We start from the raw sequence: 19,700 nt of genomic DNA, 5'->3' as shown, positions 1-19,700 counted from the left end.
GGATGAATTTAAAAAGACCCTCCAATAAGTAGATTCTCTATATGGAAGATTAGAATAAATTAATCTATGTTTCAGGCATACTATTTGATCATTTGGGGGTTCTCTTAAATGTAGGCCTCTGGCAGTCATGTACTTAATGATGCAATGGGATCTGATGAATTATCCCTACAACTGCATTTCCTGCCATGCCACACATGCATGGCTGGAGGTGTGATTGTGGGATTAAGCATCAAGCCACATCATGATTTCCTGCCAGTACAGCCAAGGATACCACTGGCAGGTAACAAACTTTCACAGATGAAGCCCACCTCATGGGGCTCCCAGCTGTGTGCACATACTGTGTGTGACTGGAAGCCTAGTCAGCTGATCCTGGCTCCCAGCTGCAACTTGGTTCAGCTCACTGCTCCCAGGCTTTGCCCCACAACTAGAAGCTCCAGCCTAGCCACACATTCAATTAAAGTCAAGATAAGAACCAGCCCCAAAGTTATCACCACGGATCATGGTTTTCTCTGATTAAAAAAGCCACATGTCACAGCAGGCTCTGTGGCTTAGTTGGTTAAAGCACCTGTCTAGTAAACAGGAGATCCTGGGTTCAAGTCCCAGCAGAGCCTACTGTTCAGCTTCTAGCATAGCTCAGGGGTTACAGTATTGGTCTTTTAAGCTAGGGCTTAAGAGTGTAAATTTCACCTGGGCCTTCCTTCTTTTTCTGCTTGTCTTGGTCAGTGGTTTGGGCTGAGCTTGTGGTAGGAAGGTTGTGAGTTCGGGTAGACCCAGACCTTGAGGTGGGAAGTGGGTCCCTGATAGGTGTAAGTAAAATTTGCCCTTGTTTACCAGTAGAGTTAAGGGTGAAGAGGTTCTGAGTTCAAGTCTAACTGGATGCCTAGAGCTTTTTGATAAGGGGCTTATCATATGGCTTAGACCCTTGGGTGCTGAGCTTGCCCAGTGTGGGGTCCTGAGCTTGGCTTGGGGAGGTGGTGAGCTCAAGATTAAGATGTGGACCCTGGGAGTCAGCCTGGAAATGGGGCATGTGAAATTATTTTGGATTCGCATATTTCTCAGGTCATTTGACCCCAGCAGTCTTTCCTGCCTAGAGCAGGGGTCCTGGACCCAATGATCTAACAAGGGCCCTTCCAGCTCTAAATCTCTGAATCTGTGAATCCTGCAATCACACCTCCTGCCATGTACATGTGAAGTTCCCCAAAGTGATCCCATCAGACCTTGTGCATCTGCCAGGGGTCTCTGTGTAATAATTGTGTGACTTATTCCTTGCTCCTCTACTGTTTCTCAGCTTCCTGAGCAAAATGGTTTTCTTCAAAATGGCCTGCAGCTTGATGTGTGGTGCAGCACCATTGAGACCTGTTACCAGCCAGTATTTCCCAGTTTGTAAGGTTGATGTCTCTGTCCTCTGTAGATCTTCTTATCATGACTGAGTTGAGAGAAGAGGACTTGCTTCAGAAAACAAGTGTCAGTCATCTGCACACAGTGGCAAGCCCAGCAGAGCTGATGTTCTCTTCTGATTGATAAGTGCTAGGATTTCATCATTATTCTCATTAAACCAATCTTGGTAACAGTAAGTGGAGTATCCAGTTGATTCAGTGCATGCCTTGTGAATAACATTCTTAAGGTCCTCCCAATGTGCCTGGATGTACTTCATGTCATCACGTAGGCCAGAGAGCCTCACAGTAAGGCACTGCTGAATAGCCTCATATCTAGCTTGGTCTTGGAGTCCCTTGAAGGTAATCTCTTCTTCATTCCTTTCATTAGTTTATGGTGTTGTGGTGCAAGCTGCATGTCCATGACTGATCTGACTAAGCGGTGGTCCATCCAAAAGTCATTTTCACATCTCAGGACTTGGGTGATATGGACGTTGGTACTATCATGGGCTCTGACAATAAAAGTCAAGAAGGTGCCAGTGATTGGAACTTGGGTGTTTCCAAGTGGTCTTATATTTGTCACTGTCTGAAGCTTGTATTCATGATGAGCACATCATGCTCTGTACATTTGCTGAGGAGGAGGATACCATTGGAATTGACTTTCCCCATCCCCTTTTTCCCAATGGTGCCACTCCAGAGTTCAGAGTGTCACCCAACTCTTGCGTTGAAGTCACTCATGAGGATAAGCTTCTCTTCCCTGGCAGCAGCAGTCAGGACTGTCTCAAGAGTGCAGTAGAAATATTCCTTGCTGACTTCTTTATCATCAAATGTAGGGGTATATGCACTGATGGCCAGGGATCCTGGTTTTCTCTGGTAAAAAAAAAATCCTGTTTTTGGATTTAAAAAGGAACTTAAAATCCTCATGGAAAAATGTGGATTTGGGGTTCTTTTTTTTAAATCTGAAAATAGGGTGTGTGGTTTTTTTAAAATTAGAAAACAACTAGGATCCCTGGACTGTTCAGTCATGGCCACAGCTGCTAAATTGTACTTCTGTCTTGCTAAGTGCAAAATGACCATCACATGACTGCCGCCTACATGCAGATTTCTGTCTAGGAACTCCCTCTCTATGCACAGAATTCCTGTCCCCACCGTCACTTGTCTGTCACCACAGGACTTGGTTTGTGGGAGATGTTAACATCCCTGACAGAGGCCTGTGCATGACACCTTTTAATGTAGGGAAGCTGGTTTGCAAGTGACAACCACATGACTTTCATAGGAAGGAGCCCTTGAACCGAGTGGCAAGGATGTCCAAGACAACTGGAGACCATCCATCCTGCTGCAGGCCTCATCTGTCTTCACAGCCAGAGAACCAGCAGGCAAGCCTGTTCCGCTGTTGGGTTCTTCAGGAGTTTGGACCATGTGTAGTCTGGGACCTTGCTTCAAACCTGTTCACCAAGGGAGACTCCCCGGATGACATAGCTCTGAGAGTCATTGGAACACACATGCCTCTCTACCATGACAAGGTTACAGTCCAAGGAGAGGCGTTTTATCATGCTATTAATTACATTAACATGCAGCTTGCTTAATCATGTTTTAAGAGAAATGTGAGCCAGGAGCCTCAGAGTCATCTTGGATTTGGGCAACTAGGGAATTCATAGTCACCAAACTAGGTGCAAAATGATTAGCAAGTGGCATAATCACATGTGTGCATGGAATAGTTGTATTGCTTAAGATTCAGAACTGAGAGCATTAAATGTTGCATAGTTGGACATGTTTAGCATATGAAGTTCAGTGTTGTAACAGGCAGATGTTAATATGACATTGGTGAAAAATCATAGGTTGTGTTAAGAGTACAGAAGCTGTCAAATATTCTAACCCTATCATTTGAGGGGTGAGTAAATAATAAAATGGACATGGCTTCCACACATGTGGTATAGCAGGTATGGGTGCATACTATCTGATAATCACCTACTCTGGGGGTTTCACTGGATGTGAGGAGATAATGTAACCTATTTTTCTTTCATTTTCCAAGTTGTTGTGTAACATATGTCTTTTTAACAGACATTTACATTTCATTCACTTGTCCTCCCTGGCTAGCCTCTTCATGCTGCTGTAAATATAATTTATTTGATTTCTATGCTGCCCTGTCCCCAAAGGCAAGTCCTAAAAGCATATACAGTAAATAATAAGCAATATTTATGTAGCTTCTAGACCAGAATAAATTGAACTTAGTGGGTTTAAACCCATTAGAGGCTACCAATTAAAATTTGCTTAGTTTTCATGTGTTCTAGGTCCCCATCCTCCCCACCCTTCTACAGCCAATATAATAAGGTAGTTTCATAGGCTACAGGAAGGAATTTCAGGAAATGTTTTTCTTGTCCCATTAATTGTGTCTTCCTATCAAACTGGATCACCCTGAGGTGATTCATTTTTCTTCCTGCTCCTCTATTCTGTGACTCCTGTCTATGCCTTTTGGGCCTCTTACAAAAGTTCAACCTTTGTATTTTCCTCAGAATCTGAGGCTACTATTAGCTCTCTGCTACTACAGATACTTCTGGGTCCTGCAATCCTGATAAAGCTGCAATGAAGCTGCAGGAAAAAAAGGCCTCATTTGTTAGTTTAAATATTAAGCATTTGTTTGCTTTAATACCATGCTGTTCTAAACAGCCAAAAGATACATTTTTAAATCTCCTAATGCAGATTCATTGCTTCATTGCTGTTGCCCTTAATTACAATAGTATAAAAATGTGTGGATCATTGAGCAGTAACACATTAGTTATCATTCCTGGTAAAAGCTATGAACAGGGTAGCAGACAACTGCCTCTCACAGACCCAGTCTCTGTGAGTTTCCTAGATACTCTCTCCCTTTTTAGGCTCAACATAATTATGTCAACATTGGATGTTTTCATGCAAGATTTTCTTGTAGCATTAGTTTAATGACAAACATCTGTGCTGGTTCTTAAATAGCCCTATCATTTGATTTTTACATAGTCACCCACAACTATGTGACCCATACCTCTGTGACCCATACCTCTGCTGGTATAACTATATGATGTGGCAGAGGTCAGTGGAGCTGCATTTAAATTCCTATTCATTTTGAACACATTCCAGAGGGACATAAGTAGCTGCTCCTCATCTCCAATAGTCCTTAACCAGAGGCCTACAGATATTGGAACGATCCTGTTTCCAACCCAGCATACATGGGAGGCAACCATAGAAAACTGAGATGCATTTGGTTAAACTAGCATAAGCTGAAAATATCTAGGTACTATATATATTTATTTTTTTCTTCATGAACAAAGGCCATCCCACAGCTATTAAAATGTCTGGAAGAAATAGATGAAAAATTTCTGGTCAGGTTAAATGCAAGGAAGACTAGTGTAAGGCTGGTAGAGAAAGGAAAGCACTGATCTCTGTGTATACATCCAACTAGGTTGTTAAATTAGGGGACAAACTCTACCCTATTTGGCTCTTCTTTCTGTGACAGGCCTCAAGTGGAGGTGGTCCTCTGACTTACTTCTGTGACTCCCATTGCCCTCAGTCTTCTTATATACCTCCCCACTTCTGATCACTGCCACGAATTGCGGTTAAAGTAACTTGGAAGGTGTCCTTCTATAATAAGCAGAGTTCAAATTTTGGGGGAGTTCAGGGGGGGATGATCCCCCCCCCATAACAGACAAGAATCTCCCCTGTGGGACAGTCAAGCCCTGGCCCACCCCACACCTTTATAAGCAGCCCAGGAGACAGCAGCAGCTCCTTGTAGCTGCCACTACTACTGGCCCCAGCCCCACAGTACTGGTGGGGACCTATGTGCACAGCCCCAACCGTGGCCATTTTTTTGCAGACCCCACCAAAAGTGGATGTGTAATTCAGACCCTGATACTAAGTGAGGAGGAAAGGAACTTGTTGACTATACCCCACTGAACCAGTGGGGCCTCTGGCACTCACTGGCCCCCAGATTATACTGCTTATGACTTATACAGTTTAATTCAACAGTGTGGCCCCTCTGTCTTTCTGCACTGGGGGGATCCTAGTGCCCTCAGCCCCTTCTCCCAGCCTATAAACTCCCTCCTTCTTTCTGCCCCTCCAGGGTCCAGAATCCAGAGCCCAGGCTTGGCAAACCCACAACCTATCCTTTATCATAGCATCATAGAGAATTAGGATTAGAAGTGACCTCCAGAAGTCATCTAGTCCAACACCCTGCTTGAGGCAGGATCATCCCTATCCAAACCATCCCATACAACCATAATCTAAACTCTAAAAAAGACTATCCTCAACCAAAACCCTGACACCCTAACCTGACAGGACAAGTAGGGGAACCACAGCAAAAGGCTCTTATGCTCAGATACCCAAGTCAGGTTCCAGCCTTGGGGCTTTTATGTCTGCATCTCCTAGCATCTCCTAGCATACTCCTTCAATGAGGAAATTTTTTACAGGATGTTGAGTTCCCTCTTACGCAGCCTAATTTCCCTTATACCTGCTCTGGTGGCTACTGGCTCAAAAGGTTTGCGTCTTAATGGGGCCATGCTAGCTTTCTGGATTTGATTTCCTGTTACAGAGAGCATCGGCAGCAAAATTAATTTTTTTTCAATTTTCCTGTAGCAAGAAGACTAGACCCCCTCTTTCCAGAGACAAACTGGTGCATAATGTTGTATGACTTCTCAAGACTTCACCATGCTCACCAAAACTGAGCATTTTGTTAACGAACTCTCTTCTTCTTCTGAGGGACAGTATATCATAGTGATGTTCTGCAACTTGCACTGAAATTTTGTGGAGTTGCAGGTCACCTCTAAGGCACTGAAATGATATTATGGTTTAGTTAGCTGCTGTTCCTATACCCATTAACCCTAGAGTTAACAATAATCTGACAGGACACCAAGTGTAACTCTTGTGCACTGAAAACAATTCTAGGTAGAAGGTCTGTAATTTTGGCACTATCTTTGGAGGTCAGTATGATTTGTGTTGTATCATTCATTTCTAGCTGGATTCTCATACCATGCCCACTGCTGTGGTCTCTGAGTGCCTTTTCTAGCATAAAATGTATAATACACTTTTTGTGTTGTTTTTCTTACATAAGAATAAAATGACTAAGTATGGTTTTCCTTCCCCTTTCTAAACTAACTGGAAAAGAACATGGGAAGTATGGAAGATTAGTGAATAATTAATTAGCAATTATTGTGTTTTATGCCTGTTGTGAAAGGTGGACTAGGAAGAGAAAGAGAATTTAATCTTGAAACCTGTAATGTCATTTTGCAGTCATTTTTCTAATATAAATTCACTTTATTGCTTTTAAATCTTGAAAAAATTGTCTTGTCAGTTAGTGGCATTACCTTTTACAAAATTGGCTAAATATGTAAATAAAAGAAATGAAAAAAGCTCTTTCCTCATGGAGGATTCTATTTGTCAAATTATTTTTCCAAGGGCAATGATGTAAACTTCCTTACTTCACGCACTTAAAAGTAGAAATCAGAAAATACTATAAAATATAATATGGGACATGACAACTCTTCCTTGCTTTGGGAATGGATTAGATTATCTATTAGTTCCTTCCCATTTATATTGCCTATGATTCACTTCATATGGCCATTGGGTTAAAGGAAATAAGAATTATGTAAAGCTCCCAGTAACTAAGTTGTTTTGAACTGGTGACCTAGTACTTTAAGAGGTTTTTTAAAAAAAAGCAAAATATAATGCATTTGGCTCCAAACCACTTTCTTTATATTTGTAATGTGGAGCAATAATGCTTTTAAATTAAAATGTGTTTGCTTGAATAAATGTAATCAATGTGCACACAGTACGATATTGCTCATTTTCAAAACCTTCATCCATTGCTGTTGCTGTTTGATTTTTACCCCCTTAATATATCTTTATTGTCTGATATTGTTCTTAACATGTGGTGCTGCATTTATGAAGAATGGCCACTAGAGTGCTGCAGGTATCCATTCAAGTGGAGTTTCCGTATATTCACAATCATTTTCTCAGATGCTTAGTTACAGCAATACATTTTATATCATGTAGATTTTGTGCCAACTATGTGTTTTAAATAATTTAGGACAGCTGTATGTCTAATAACCCAGGTCATACCTGAAATTAGTGTACACTTGAAGGGAAAGAATATGGTCAGCTTATTTAATGGGCTGACTGGAAACTAAAATGATTTAAAGGAAGAACAAACACATTATAATGCCAGGCTATATAAAAAAACTATGAAGGAAACATTTAGAACCCATATGTTCTAGTTCATGCTAGCTATTGCACTATTGACACACTTATAAATAATTCAGGGTGTGTTTTATTAATTAGTTATCATCAAAGCAAGGGAGTCGTTGTGTGAATAGTGATCAGTGATATTGAGTCCCCCATTGGAAATGATTCAAGTTGCTTGTATTGAAATAAAACGTAAGATACTTAAAATACCTGTGGCTGTGGGCCCAGCATCCATTTTGGAATGAAAACAAACAAAATATATAGTAGAAGAACCTTGATGATTCAGTCTGGGGACATGAAAAATCTTCTTTATGGGATTCTCTGGAGTCAGTAGTAAAATTTCCAATGAATTTCATGAAGCTGGGTTTGGCTCTAAAAGCAGATTTCCAGATACATGCCTTAGTGGCACAGTTCTATAGCATCCTATGGCAATACAACAAATGGAGTCAAGAGGTGGTGTGATTGTTTCTAAATAGAATATCGTGTCACCCTATGACCCTTACCAAATATAGACTTACTCTTGAAACAGGATAACTGTCATTGTTTGGGTTTTTTGGCTTGTCCTTCACTTTATGAATTGTCTGGCCCCTCTATGGTAACTCTACACAAGGGGTGGATATCTATTAAATATTGTGTGCCTAAATGGAAAGTTTTCAGCTGTATATATGGCCTTTTTTGGTACTTGTGGAGCCTGTAATCTATTACCCTCTTGTTATCTGGGCAGCATGGAGGAACATACATGAAGCGCACATAGTAGGCATGGTTACAAATGCATACATGGCTATACACATGGTTGTTTATGCAGACTCAATACACATGCATGTCACAGCATTGTTGCTGGACAAAAAGCCATGACTAGCAAGAGGAGAAGGAGGGCCTCCCGTGTTTTATGCAGAACAGCTGATTTTCTGGAGCACTAACCCAGGAAACAGTAGACCTGGGTTCTAGGACTTCTTTGCCTAGAGAGGGGTTGAATCTGCACTTCTTCAACTTCTTGGACAGTGGTCTAACCACCCTGCATTAGCCAGTCCCTTCTTTAGCCCATACTTTAAAGCTGCCCCCCTGGGAAACCAAGAGAGGGAGATATGTAGTACTAGGCCATCAAGAACAAGTTGAAGGGTTGGGTGGTATAACTGGGAATCCTAGCCCTGTTACTAGAAATCAGGCCCACCCTTTTAAGGCCTAAACCTTCTGGGCCTAGAGAACTGGCACAGAAGAGGTTAATAACTGGGCCAGGCCATCTAGTCAGCTGACTGAAAGAGGAAGGACTATAAAAACCCAGGGCAGAATGGCAGTAGGGAGGCAGGCAGCTGAAGGGGAGGGAGTGCATCCCAAAGCTCCAGGGAGAAGCTTGGTGAGTAGTCCAAAAGCAGGAAGAGGGAACCGTGGAAACCTGGTGAGACAACAGATGCCCCATGAGCCAACAGATGGGATCTGAAACAAGAGCCCAGCATAAATGTAAGATGACATAATCACTTGGGTTTTTTTATTATTATTTTATTGAGGGCAGTTATGGCACTCGGACGGGACTGTCCATATTTCTTTTGATTATTGAACACCTGGTGTTTTGGGAGGGGCTATTAGGGGACGGAGGAGGCCTCATTTTTGGGACCCTCTACGGAGTGGGTATCCCAGTGCCAGAGAGGGTGCAGCTTTTGGGGGCACAGACCCCAGCACCAGTGAGGGAACAGTTTTGGGGGGACACAAACCCTGGTATTTGAAGGACTATTTTTAAAAGGCCAGGTGAGGACTGGTGCACCAGAGTAGTTATATCTTGTCTTACTTTTTTTTCTTGTTGTTTGCTTCTTATTTAGACTGAAAGATACAGGTTTGGGTTGCACCCAGATTTTGAACCCACACCTTGCTGGTTGTGGGTCTAGCTCCTGTGCCTGTGGGCCAGGGAGTACTGGGCTCAACTAGGGAAGCAGGAAAAGCTAGAGCCTCTGTGTCCAAGCCTGTTTAATGGGTTCAGAGGGGGAGGACTAGCCAGAGAAAACAGGGGTCAAGCCATAATAGGAGAGACCCCAACATACCCAAAATAATAGGCAGTCTCCCGCTCAAAAAAAGTAATATTCCATCAAGTCGTGGCAGGTGAGATTAGGGCAGGACTGAAGAATTACAGAGCAGGCCCAAGGGTGCCCCACGTAAGGTGTAGATAACCAGAAAGATGGCTTTGGGGTGGGTGACCTGTCACAGGTGGACACCTCAGTGAGATGGATGCTGCTCTGGAAATGAACGGGCCCTGGCTTTAAGCCTGGCCCCATGCTCCCAAGGGCACTGAAAGTTCCTCAGTACTATTTTTCAATTAACTATTAAATGTAAGATGAGAGGCTCAGCTTCAAAAGGAGTACTGGAGAAAGGACTGAATAATGCCTAACCTGTGGCATGGTTGCTCAAGCACTGTGCTAGGCAATCTGTGAGACAATTTCAAAGCCCTTCTGGATGAACGGGACCTAGAAGCCAGATCTCCAGGTTTCTGTAAAACTCATTTATTGGGTCTAGAACAGGGGAAGGACCTCCTGAATTTTTCCAGGAATTATATTCTGGTACACATGTATAGCCACATACTTGCCCAGCCAAATCGTTGTCTACTGCATATGCACAATATACATGTGTATGTTAATGCATCCACACTGCAGGAGTAATAGAAACTAAAATTATGGATAAGTGGCAAAAACTCCACCTAGTCCTCTGGATAAGTGCCATGGAGGTGCACAAAGAAGTATAGAATTCCACCATAGATTTTTTCCACTCTCAAAGCTGCCAGACAAGAGCTACAGTGCAAGTAGTTAGCTTGGACCTACCACTCCATCTAGTTAGCAGAAGATAGGAGCAGAGTTGGTAAATAACCATGTATCAGGACGTAATGAATTTTGGGGAGAAACGACATTGTGATATTATCCTTTGGCATTTTTTTGGAGCAGGTGCATCTTCTACACTGACTTTGGCCCCATTACTCAAAAATGTGCAGTCTTCCTGGGTAGTAGCAGGATTGAGGCAGAGGTGCACTAGAAGGCAATTATGATGTGAAGATATTCTCGCTTCAAGGCTGTCTGGTTGAATAGCTGTGAATGAGCTATAAAAACATAATTCTAAAACTGTATTGAGACAAGGACAAAATATTACTTAGGGGATTGGAGAGGAGAGAGTGAAGGAAGCCTTGTCAGAAAGGAACCATTACCGGGGTGAAGAGGAAAAAGTAACTGCTCCAAGTTGCTCTGGGGATTCTGTCAGCTACAGCACTGAAAAGGGAGAGGCTGTTGGGACAAATAGATTAAGAAATGCAGTAATAGTGAAGGAGATAACTCGGTGTGGAGAGCTAGCATTGCAAGGCACCATTACATGACAGAGCTAAAGAATCCTCATAAGGCACTGAAAGATGATGAGGGTTGAGGTCACCGTAGCTATTATTACTGGCAAATGGACAGAGAAAGAAAAAGAAACATTCAAAGAAAACTGAAACAAGGACAATTTCACACAAACACATGCTCTTTCTGGCCAGCCAAGGGAAGAGGCGGGGGCAAGGGGAATAAAGGAATTGCAATTTCAGTGGTAAGCAGAGAAGGACAGCAATTCTCTTGCTTTTTTTCCTTGGCCTAACATTAAATTCCTTTCTATTTCACACCCCTGTACCCTAAGTCGGCAGTGTCAACTTCTGTTGTAAAGTTATTGAAGGATGTGGTTTTACAGTGTTTGATGTTAACATATCTTTTAAACCCAGTTATGTGCCAGGGATTTCTAATCAAATGGTCTATTCTTACCAAATGTTTATTTTTCTTTTCAACCTTGCCACTTTTACACAATTGCCCATTTCTCCCAAAATTGAAAACCAATCCTAGAAAGTTTCAGAAACTCCACCTGAAACACACAGATTAAAAAAGGACTGCTGGAATTAATCCAAGAAGACCAATGAGAAAATGTGGACGTACAAAGCCTAAAATCTGCCCTTATGTAGGTACATGCCAACCTATTAATCCTTTATTTCATAGATTTCATAGACATTAGGGGTGGAAGGGACCTTGGAAGATCAAGTCCAGCCCCCTGCCTGGGTCATAGGATCCCAGCAAGATGAGCATCCACATTTCTCTTGAAGGTGTTCAGTGTAGGTGCTTGAACCACCTCCAATGGCAGGCTATTGCATACCTTGGGGGCTTGGATAGTAAAGAAATTCTTCCTTATGTCCAGCCTGAAATGGTCAAGCAGTAGTTTATAACCATTTGACCTCATCATCCCTTGGGGCGCTCTGGTGAATGAATGGTCCCCCAGATACTGGTGATCACCTCTGATAAATTTATAGGTGGCCATCAGATCACCCCTGAGCCTGTGCTTTTCCAGGCTAAAGAGCCCCATGGCTCTCAGCCTGTCATCGTAAGGTCTGTTTTCCTGACCTCTGGTCATGTGCATGGCTCTTCTCTGGACTTTCTCAAGCTTCTTCACATCCTTTTTGAATTGTGGAGCCCAAAACTGGATGTGGTACTCCAGCTGTGGCCTCACCAAGGCCGAGTACAAGGGGAGAATGAGGTCCCAGGATTTGCTTGAGAAGCATCTATGGATGCAAGCCAGTGTTTTGGTTGCTTTACTAGCTGCAGCATTGCATTGAAGGCTCGTGTTCATCTTGTGGTCAATGATGACCCCCAACTCTCTTTCTTCTGTAGTGCTAGCCAGCATAGCACGGCCGAGCCTATCAGGATGCTGCAGGTTTTTCCTCCCAAGATGAAGAACCTTGCATTTTTCGGTGTTAAACACCATCATGTTCTCGTCTGCCCATTTGCTGAGCCTGTCCAGGTCAGCCTGGATTGTCCTCCTGTCTTCAGGTGTGGATGCTATGCCCCAGAGTTTGGTGTCATTGGTGAACTTGGCTAGTCCACTTCTGACTCCAATGTCCACATCATTAATGAAGATGTTGAATAGTATGCGTCCAAGAATGGAGCCTTGGGGGACCCCACTGGTCACAGGGCACCATGACAATTGACTTAATCAATTACTGCCATCTGGGTCTGCCCACGGAGCCGATTTCCCAGCCAGCGGATCATGGTGGACCCAAGGCCACTATTGGCCAGTTTCACCAAGAGATGATCATGGGATACCAGATTGACGGCTTTTTTGAAGTCAAGATATATGACGTCAATCTCTTCTCCCTTGTCCGGGTGATGGGTCACCTGGTTGTAAAAGAAAATGAGATTGGTCAAGCAAGACCTACCCGCAACAAACCCATGCTGGCTATCCCTCAGGATGTTGGTGTTGGCCAGTCCATTAATGATGACCTCTTTAATAAACTTTTTCTAAGACCTTCCCCAGGAGAGAGGTCAGGGTGATGGGTCTGTAGTTTCCCGGATCCACTTTCCTCCCTTTCCTGAAGATACACACCACATTGGCCTTCTTCCAGTCTTCCGGCACTATACCAGAGCACCAGGAGTTCTCAAAGATCTGTGCCAGGGGTTGAGCTATGATGCTTACCAGCTCATTGAGTACCCTGGGGTGTAGATTGTCAGGGCCAGATGACTTGAAGGTATCCAGCCTCTCAAGGTGTTCCTTCACTAGGTCAGCATTGAGGGAAGGCAGGGGATCTCCTTCACCTGGATCTCCCTGTCCTGTAGTGGGCATGGCCATCCCATAGGATTGATGAAAGACCAATGCAAAATACCCATTTAATAGGTTGGCTTTTTCCTGGGCGTCAGTTAGAAGATGTCGGGTCCAATGTTGGCCTTGCTTTTCCTCCAGCTCTCCACATAACCGAAAAAAAGGCTTTTTATTGTCCTTGATACTCAAAGCTAGTTGGAGTTCAGTTGCAGCCTTGACTTTCCTGGTTTGCTCCCTGCAGGACCAGACCAGTGCAGAATATTCCTCCTTGGAGGTAAATCTTTAAATAGCACACTAATATTTCTGAATATTTACTGATATAATTTGGCCACTAATAAAATTTGAATTTCATCAATTTCATATTTTAAGGAAAAAAAATAACTGAAATGAGAATAAACCATTGCATATCACCTAGAATAAGTCTAAAAGTTGAATCTTATGAAATCTGCATGAGTAGCTATTAAAAGCACACAACCCCTTTGAAACTGATGGGGCATAATATAAGCCCAATTACTCTTTTACTGGTATAAGTAATCAGAAACTGGTCTACACTCATAACAGAACAAAAGTTGACAAACAAAACCGGTCTATACCCATAATGGAACAGAAGTTCATCACACATAGACTGGCATCAAATTGGCAAAACTCCATCTAAGATTTGCTGATCCTCCCCTGCCTCCCCTCACCCCCTCAATCCAAGGGCAAATGTGTGTTCTTGTTCACTACAGATCTAAACTATGCAACTTACAAAAAATGACATAACTTAGATCAATTCCACCTTGGACTTTTGAATATCTAGACCAGTGGTCACCAACTAGTAGATCTTGAAGCTTCTTGTGGTAGATCTTGAAGCCTCTTGGAGTTGATCTGAGGCTGGGGTGGGGGGCTAAGTGCCTGCGTGCATGCATGCACGTGCCCCAGCTCAGCAGGTCAGTCTTTGGGGGAGGGAAGGGATGGAGACTAGATTGAGGGAGGGACAGTGTTGCAGAGGCAGGAGCTGTGGTAAGTTGGGTGGGACCTTGGCTAGGTGGGACTTACCTGTTGCGGAGATGTGCCCCCAAATAATTTTTTCTCCCTCTTTCTTGATCTGCCCCTCTCCCCCCTTCCCTCCCCACAAACTTACTTGCTGGGCAGGGGTGGGAGAGTGGCAGTGGTACACGGTAGATCTTGGGCTGCTTTTAATGCCAAAGGTGATCTCCTACTTTAAAATGTTGGAGACTGCTGGTCTATACCTACCTAGAAAGTTCATGATAGGATTTTATGACATTTTAAATCTAAACAAAGGAAAAATAAGTAACTAATGACCAGTCCTCACAGAAGTTTTCTTCTAGGAGCTGTTCAAGAGAATGCAAACTCAACAATTCCTGGGAAATAGTTTACTTCTGTGAAATGTCATAATATGAAAATATATTGCTTTTCTGAGCTATAACTTTAAGTGCCTGGCCAATCTGTACTCTTTCAGGATGGAGTAGTTCCAAGAAATCTATTTCTCATCAGTCAAGCATTTCCAAACATCTGTGCTGTGCCTGCATTCAGTGGAGTGCAGCATGTTTATCTTATGAGTTGTATCTGTTGCTAAAATTGGTGTTAACTTTGATCTGGATTGTTTCTTTTTATGGTGAAATGGGACTAGAATAAAAAGTCAGAGGAAGAGGGAAACTGATGAAGGAACTTGGCCAGCAACAAGCCCTGTCAATTATCTACTGAGATTCTGTGTGATGCTTTTAAAATGTTTTTATACACAACTTTCTTCTGTGTGCTTTTCTGGAACCTTTAGAATTTTTTTGATCCTCATGCCCCTGAATCCCAGCAGAGACCAACCTCTGTTTGTTGCTTCACAATGTTATTGGTGTGGGCAAGCTTTTGAGTGTGTGCAGTTGGCAAGCTAAAGCTAACCCTGATCATATTATGCTGTGCATCTGTTGCACTATGCAAAATGGAAGATGAAACAACTCACTGAGAGAAAGATGATGTTTTTCCTGTTCGGAGAGACAGTCTAAGGCTTATGCACTAATTAGGCCCTACTCATGCTCTCAGATGGCGCAGCCACACAAGATGCTTTTCTGAGTGGTAGACTAATTTACTGCACAGTAAACCATCACTGTCTACACATGCAGACAGTTTCATAGTTTCTAGGGTCGGAAGGGACCTGAGTAGATCATCTAGTCTGATCCCCTGCCATGGCAGGAAATAATACTGGGGTCAAACAACCCCAGCAAGATGTTCATCCAACCTCCTCTTAAAAACCCCCAGGGTAGGAGCCAGCACCACTTCTCTTGGAAGTTGGTTCCAGATCCTAGCCGCCCTGACCGTGAAGTAGCGCCTCCTGATATCTAGCCTAAACCTGCCCTCTGCCACCTTGTGACCGTTATTCCTGGTCACTCCTGGCAGTGCAGGGGGGAATAGTGACTCCCCAGTGCCTGCTGATCCCCCCTGACTAGTTTATAACAGGCCACTAGATCCCCCCTCAGCCTTCTCTTATGGAAGCTGAACAGGTTCAGGTCCTGTAGCCTCTCCTCATAGGGCCTGCCCTGCTGTCCCCTGATCATACGAGTGGCCCTCCTCTGGACCCTCTCCATGCTGTACACATCCCTCTTGAAGTGCGGCACCCAGAACTGGATGCAGTACCCCAACTGCGGCCTGACCAGTGCCACATAGAGGGGGAGGATCACCTCTTTGGACCTGCAGTTACTGCTCAGTAAATTAGTCTACTGCACAGTTAGTTTATTACCTGCATTTATAGGTAGTAAACTAACTGCACAGTAGGTGCTACACAGTAGTGCACATGTAGACACTGACTGAGAGAAAATTTGCTCCTGGTTGGCTATATCACCAGGGAGGCCAGCCTCCTGCCTGGCCCAGAGCCATGGGGCTCAGAGTTTCTCCAGCCCTGTGACCGGGACAGCTTTTTGCCTACCCCAATCTGACCTTTAAACCCCTGGCTTGACCCTGGGACCTGTGCTAACTGCTGTTTGACTTTGGACATTTCATCTTACAGTAGTGACCCTGTGCTGGCTGCAGAAGGCCCACAGAACCTGGTTCTGGATCCCGGTGGCCAGTCCCACCACTGGCTATCTCCCACACACTATGCCTTGTCCAGAAGGCACACAGAGAGCCCCGGAGAGCTATTGAAGGACACATGATGGCGTCCTCACCAACACCACATGTATAGGATCCTAGGGATCCTATACATGTGCCAGAGCTGTGCTCCAACATGTGCTAATTAGCATGTATTGAAGCAGACTCAATTAATCAAGTTTGCTGGAGTGTGGTAATCAGTGCTCTCCAGCAGCCTCCGCATCACATGTATCCAGCATCTTCACATTTAAAAATGGTGGCGGGGCATTTTAACTAAACTCATTGAATGAGCTTTAAAGTGGCCCTGCCACTATTTTGAAGTGTAGGATCCTGAATACATGTGACACTGTGGGTGCTTTAATTAGAGCAGCTCTCAGAGTCACTCTAATTAAAGAACCCCACCACTCCAGAGCACATATATGGATGCCCCCAGTGCCCCATCTGGTCACAGGGAGAGACTGATGACCTGATTGCACTGTGGATCAATGCCAAGGTGCAGAGCCAGTTTGTCTGGGGTGGACACTCCAACACCCACATATATGAGGCCCTGGTGGGTCTCGTGGGAGTGCAGGAACCAGTAGTCAGTGAAAACATTCTGCATAAAGGGCAAGGCCCTGCAGGCACAGTGAGTCTGTGTCATGGACCACAATGGCTGGTCTAGGGCTGCCTGCAGGAGGCAGTGGGACTACATCTTTGCTCCCCAGGACCCTAAATGTAGCTGTATGGTAGATTACAGCATAGGCGTCCTGCCGAAGCCTCCACCAGGGCCCGGCAGTGATTATCAGTGGGGGAGGACCCCTTGTGCCACCAGGTACAGGTCCCAGCATGCTCCCCACCCCCCAGCCTCATCTAGCAGCTCTAGGAACCCAGGGTAATGACTATCATACCAACTCCAGGCAAGCAGCCCCAAGAAGAAGGACAGGACAGGCATTGCAGTTCCAGCTTCTCCCCAGAAGGGGCCACTGCCTGGGCAGACAGATGCCATGCCTCTGCACCCTGGGATACCACTGGCAGCCATACCACATCACCACCTGCAGGGACAGACTCAGGACACCTGAGTCACTGCCTTGCCCAAGTACCTTACAGGCAGGTGAGCCACTGGGGAAAGTGACTCCACAGTTACTTGTGCCCATGCCATCTCTCCTGCCAACACTCAGGGTACACAGCAGGAGCCCTAGTCTCTGCATACATGGAGGAACCCTGCTCCCCACAAGCTTCCCTGCCTCTGGCCCCCACTTCCTGCCCTGCTTGGCTGAGCTCTGCCCTCCCTGACTGATTTCCCTCCCACAATACACAGGGAAGTGAGAGGCAGTGCAGAACTTTATTGACCAGCCAGCACCCTCCCAGTTAGGCAGCCAGGGGCCTGTCAAATGCAGAGAAACTGTTGATGACAACAGCAATCTTATCCTTGAGTCCTTGGCTATGGGAGTCAGGGACTCAGAGCATGGGAACCGATACTCCTCCAGGTGGAAGCACACATTGCAGGGTAGCACAGGCTTGTCTGGCATGTCATCAAACCTTGAGGCCTTGAATGAGGTTCTCAGCTGCACCCAGGGCACCATCACTATCATCATCAGCAGGGTATAATGGGTCAGGCACCCCTCAGTGCACCCAAATAACACATAGCAGTGCACTCAGGTTACTCTTAGCAGGAGCACACTTGGGAAGCAGGCCACATATGGGGTGGCCTGCCCTGGACTGCCTCTCCAGAGAGGCCTTCTGGGAGGCAGGTGGTGACATCACTAGCTCCATGTCCCAGCTGGGTGGGAGTCCCCTGTGCCCCCTAAACCCAACCAACATGAGCCTGGCATCACAGAAGGAAACTTCCTGGCCTGCAAGAGGAAAAGGGGAGTGTCAAAGATCAAAGTCTTTGATTTCAGATGCCAATGGCAAAAGATCAGAGGCAATAGTTCAGAGGCTAACACAACAAACTCTGCAATTGTAGTCTATCCCTCTGTATTAACAGTGCTGCATATACACATCCCTGTCTGTGCCTCATTTCAAATCACTTGAGCTCCCATACGAGAGAGAAACTAACCTTGACAACCCAGCACGAAAGATATTGTACCTATAGTAACAAGATTACCTGACCTTAATGAAGTTGTAAAATTAAATAATGTGCTATGCTCGCCCTCCTGTGACCAAACAGGACCAGTACCACCCAAGCAAAAAATAACCTCCCCTTTTTGTGAAACTTGAGCAAACAAAAAAAGCACGAGTGCCAGCCTGTTAATTATTCATGCCTGGCATGTAGTAATTGTCCACCTTGCCAAGTATAACTTTGAAAGAATTTCCGCTCAAAGCAGAGAACTGCATACACACTCAAGCAGCACAATTTGTGAAGAGGCCATTCACAAATTTTATCTCTTCACCTACGAACTATTCTGGCGTAACTCTGTCTTTGCTAGCTCATCTATCTCTCTCGTTATCTTTCTTATCAAGAGCTCTCAGTAATCTGCAAACCATAGCAACTTGTGTGAATCACTCAGAATCTGTAACAAGCAAGTCTCTTACCCACCCTGTAAATGCTGGGTAACATGATATCTGCATGCTGTAACTGAATAAATCAACTCCTCTGCCTACACTGCACCACATCAGTAGCATAAGTAAAATAAACTTTCTGTGTAACCAATATGCTTTAAATCATCTGACTCCTGCTCATCGTTAACACCCTCCTGTCCGGTCATAAATCCCTCCTCATATCAAGCCAGTCATGCCGACCCAGGCTCGCAGGTCAAGGGTGCACCAGTCATCGGGGCGTGACAGGGAGGAGTTTGCCCAAGCACCCATGGCAGCTGCTGCCAGGAGCCAGCCCTGGCCTGGCCTGGATAGGGGACGGGGAAGACAGACTGCCTGTTGCAAGCACCAAGTGATCCACCTGCCTCCATGGTGGGAGTGGGGACAGAGGGCTTGGCTGGTGGCTGCCAATGGCAAGGCCTGCCCAGCCAACTTACCATGCTCTCTGGGCATCTGTGCATGCATGACCCCCGATCTGAGACCAAGTGCACATCCTCTTGCTATAATGCGTGTTATCTCTGAAATGCTGTGAACTTTTACAAAAAACTTCTCTCTCTTTTGGTTCTGCAGGTCCAGAAGCTGAACATGGGGGAGACAGACCATTCGCCACTGGGTATGTACCTTCAGGGATGCCACCAGCCTTGGTTGGCACCCCAGTATGCACTGCCTCCCCCAGTGGTAGACATTAGACTGCACACTCCTATTGGACCAGCTGGTGATCATGGCAGAAGAGTGGCTGGAGGATTCATGGGCCTGGTGTGCCCATGATGCCATTTGCAAGTGGGAGAGGGACCATGAGGACTCCATGTTCGAGGACAGGCTCCTAGCCCTTGAGGAGAGGCACATTACATTCCTCAAGAGCATGATGGAGGTGTAGGATTGACAGGCCACTGTGTGGCCCAGGCAGTGCTACACACCATCCTGGTCCTGGCAGTCAGATTTGTG

The 19,700-nt window shown here is 44.9% G+C and overlaps 1 non-coding gene across 1 annotated transcript; it reads left to right on the top strand.

Moving 5' to 3' along the window:
• The first annotated feature begins 537 nt into the window (after window positions 1–537).
• On the top strand, window positions 538–611 carry TRNAT-AGU (transfer RNA threonine (anticodon AGU)). Its single transcript has one exon. It is a non-coding gene; the product is annotated as a tRNA-Thr (tRNA).
• Window positions 612–19,700: the final 19,089 nt, after the last annotated feature.

This window comes from Crocodylus siamensis, chromosome 1 (genome assembly GCF_052110815.1).
Source record: "Crocodylus siamensis isolate JL-2025a chromosome 1, ASM5211081v1, whole genome shotgun sequence".
Lineage (NCBI taxonomy): Eukaryota > Metazoa > Chordata > Crocodylia > Crocodylidae > Crocodylus > Crocodylus siamensis.
Note: the sequence above shows the minus strand (reverse complement) of the source record. Positions and strands in the feature narration are given on the sequence as shown.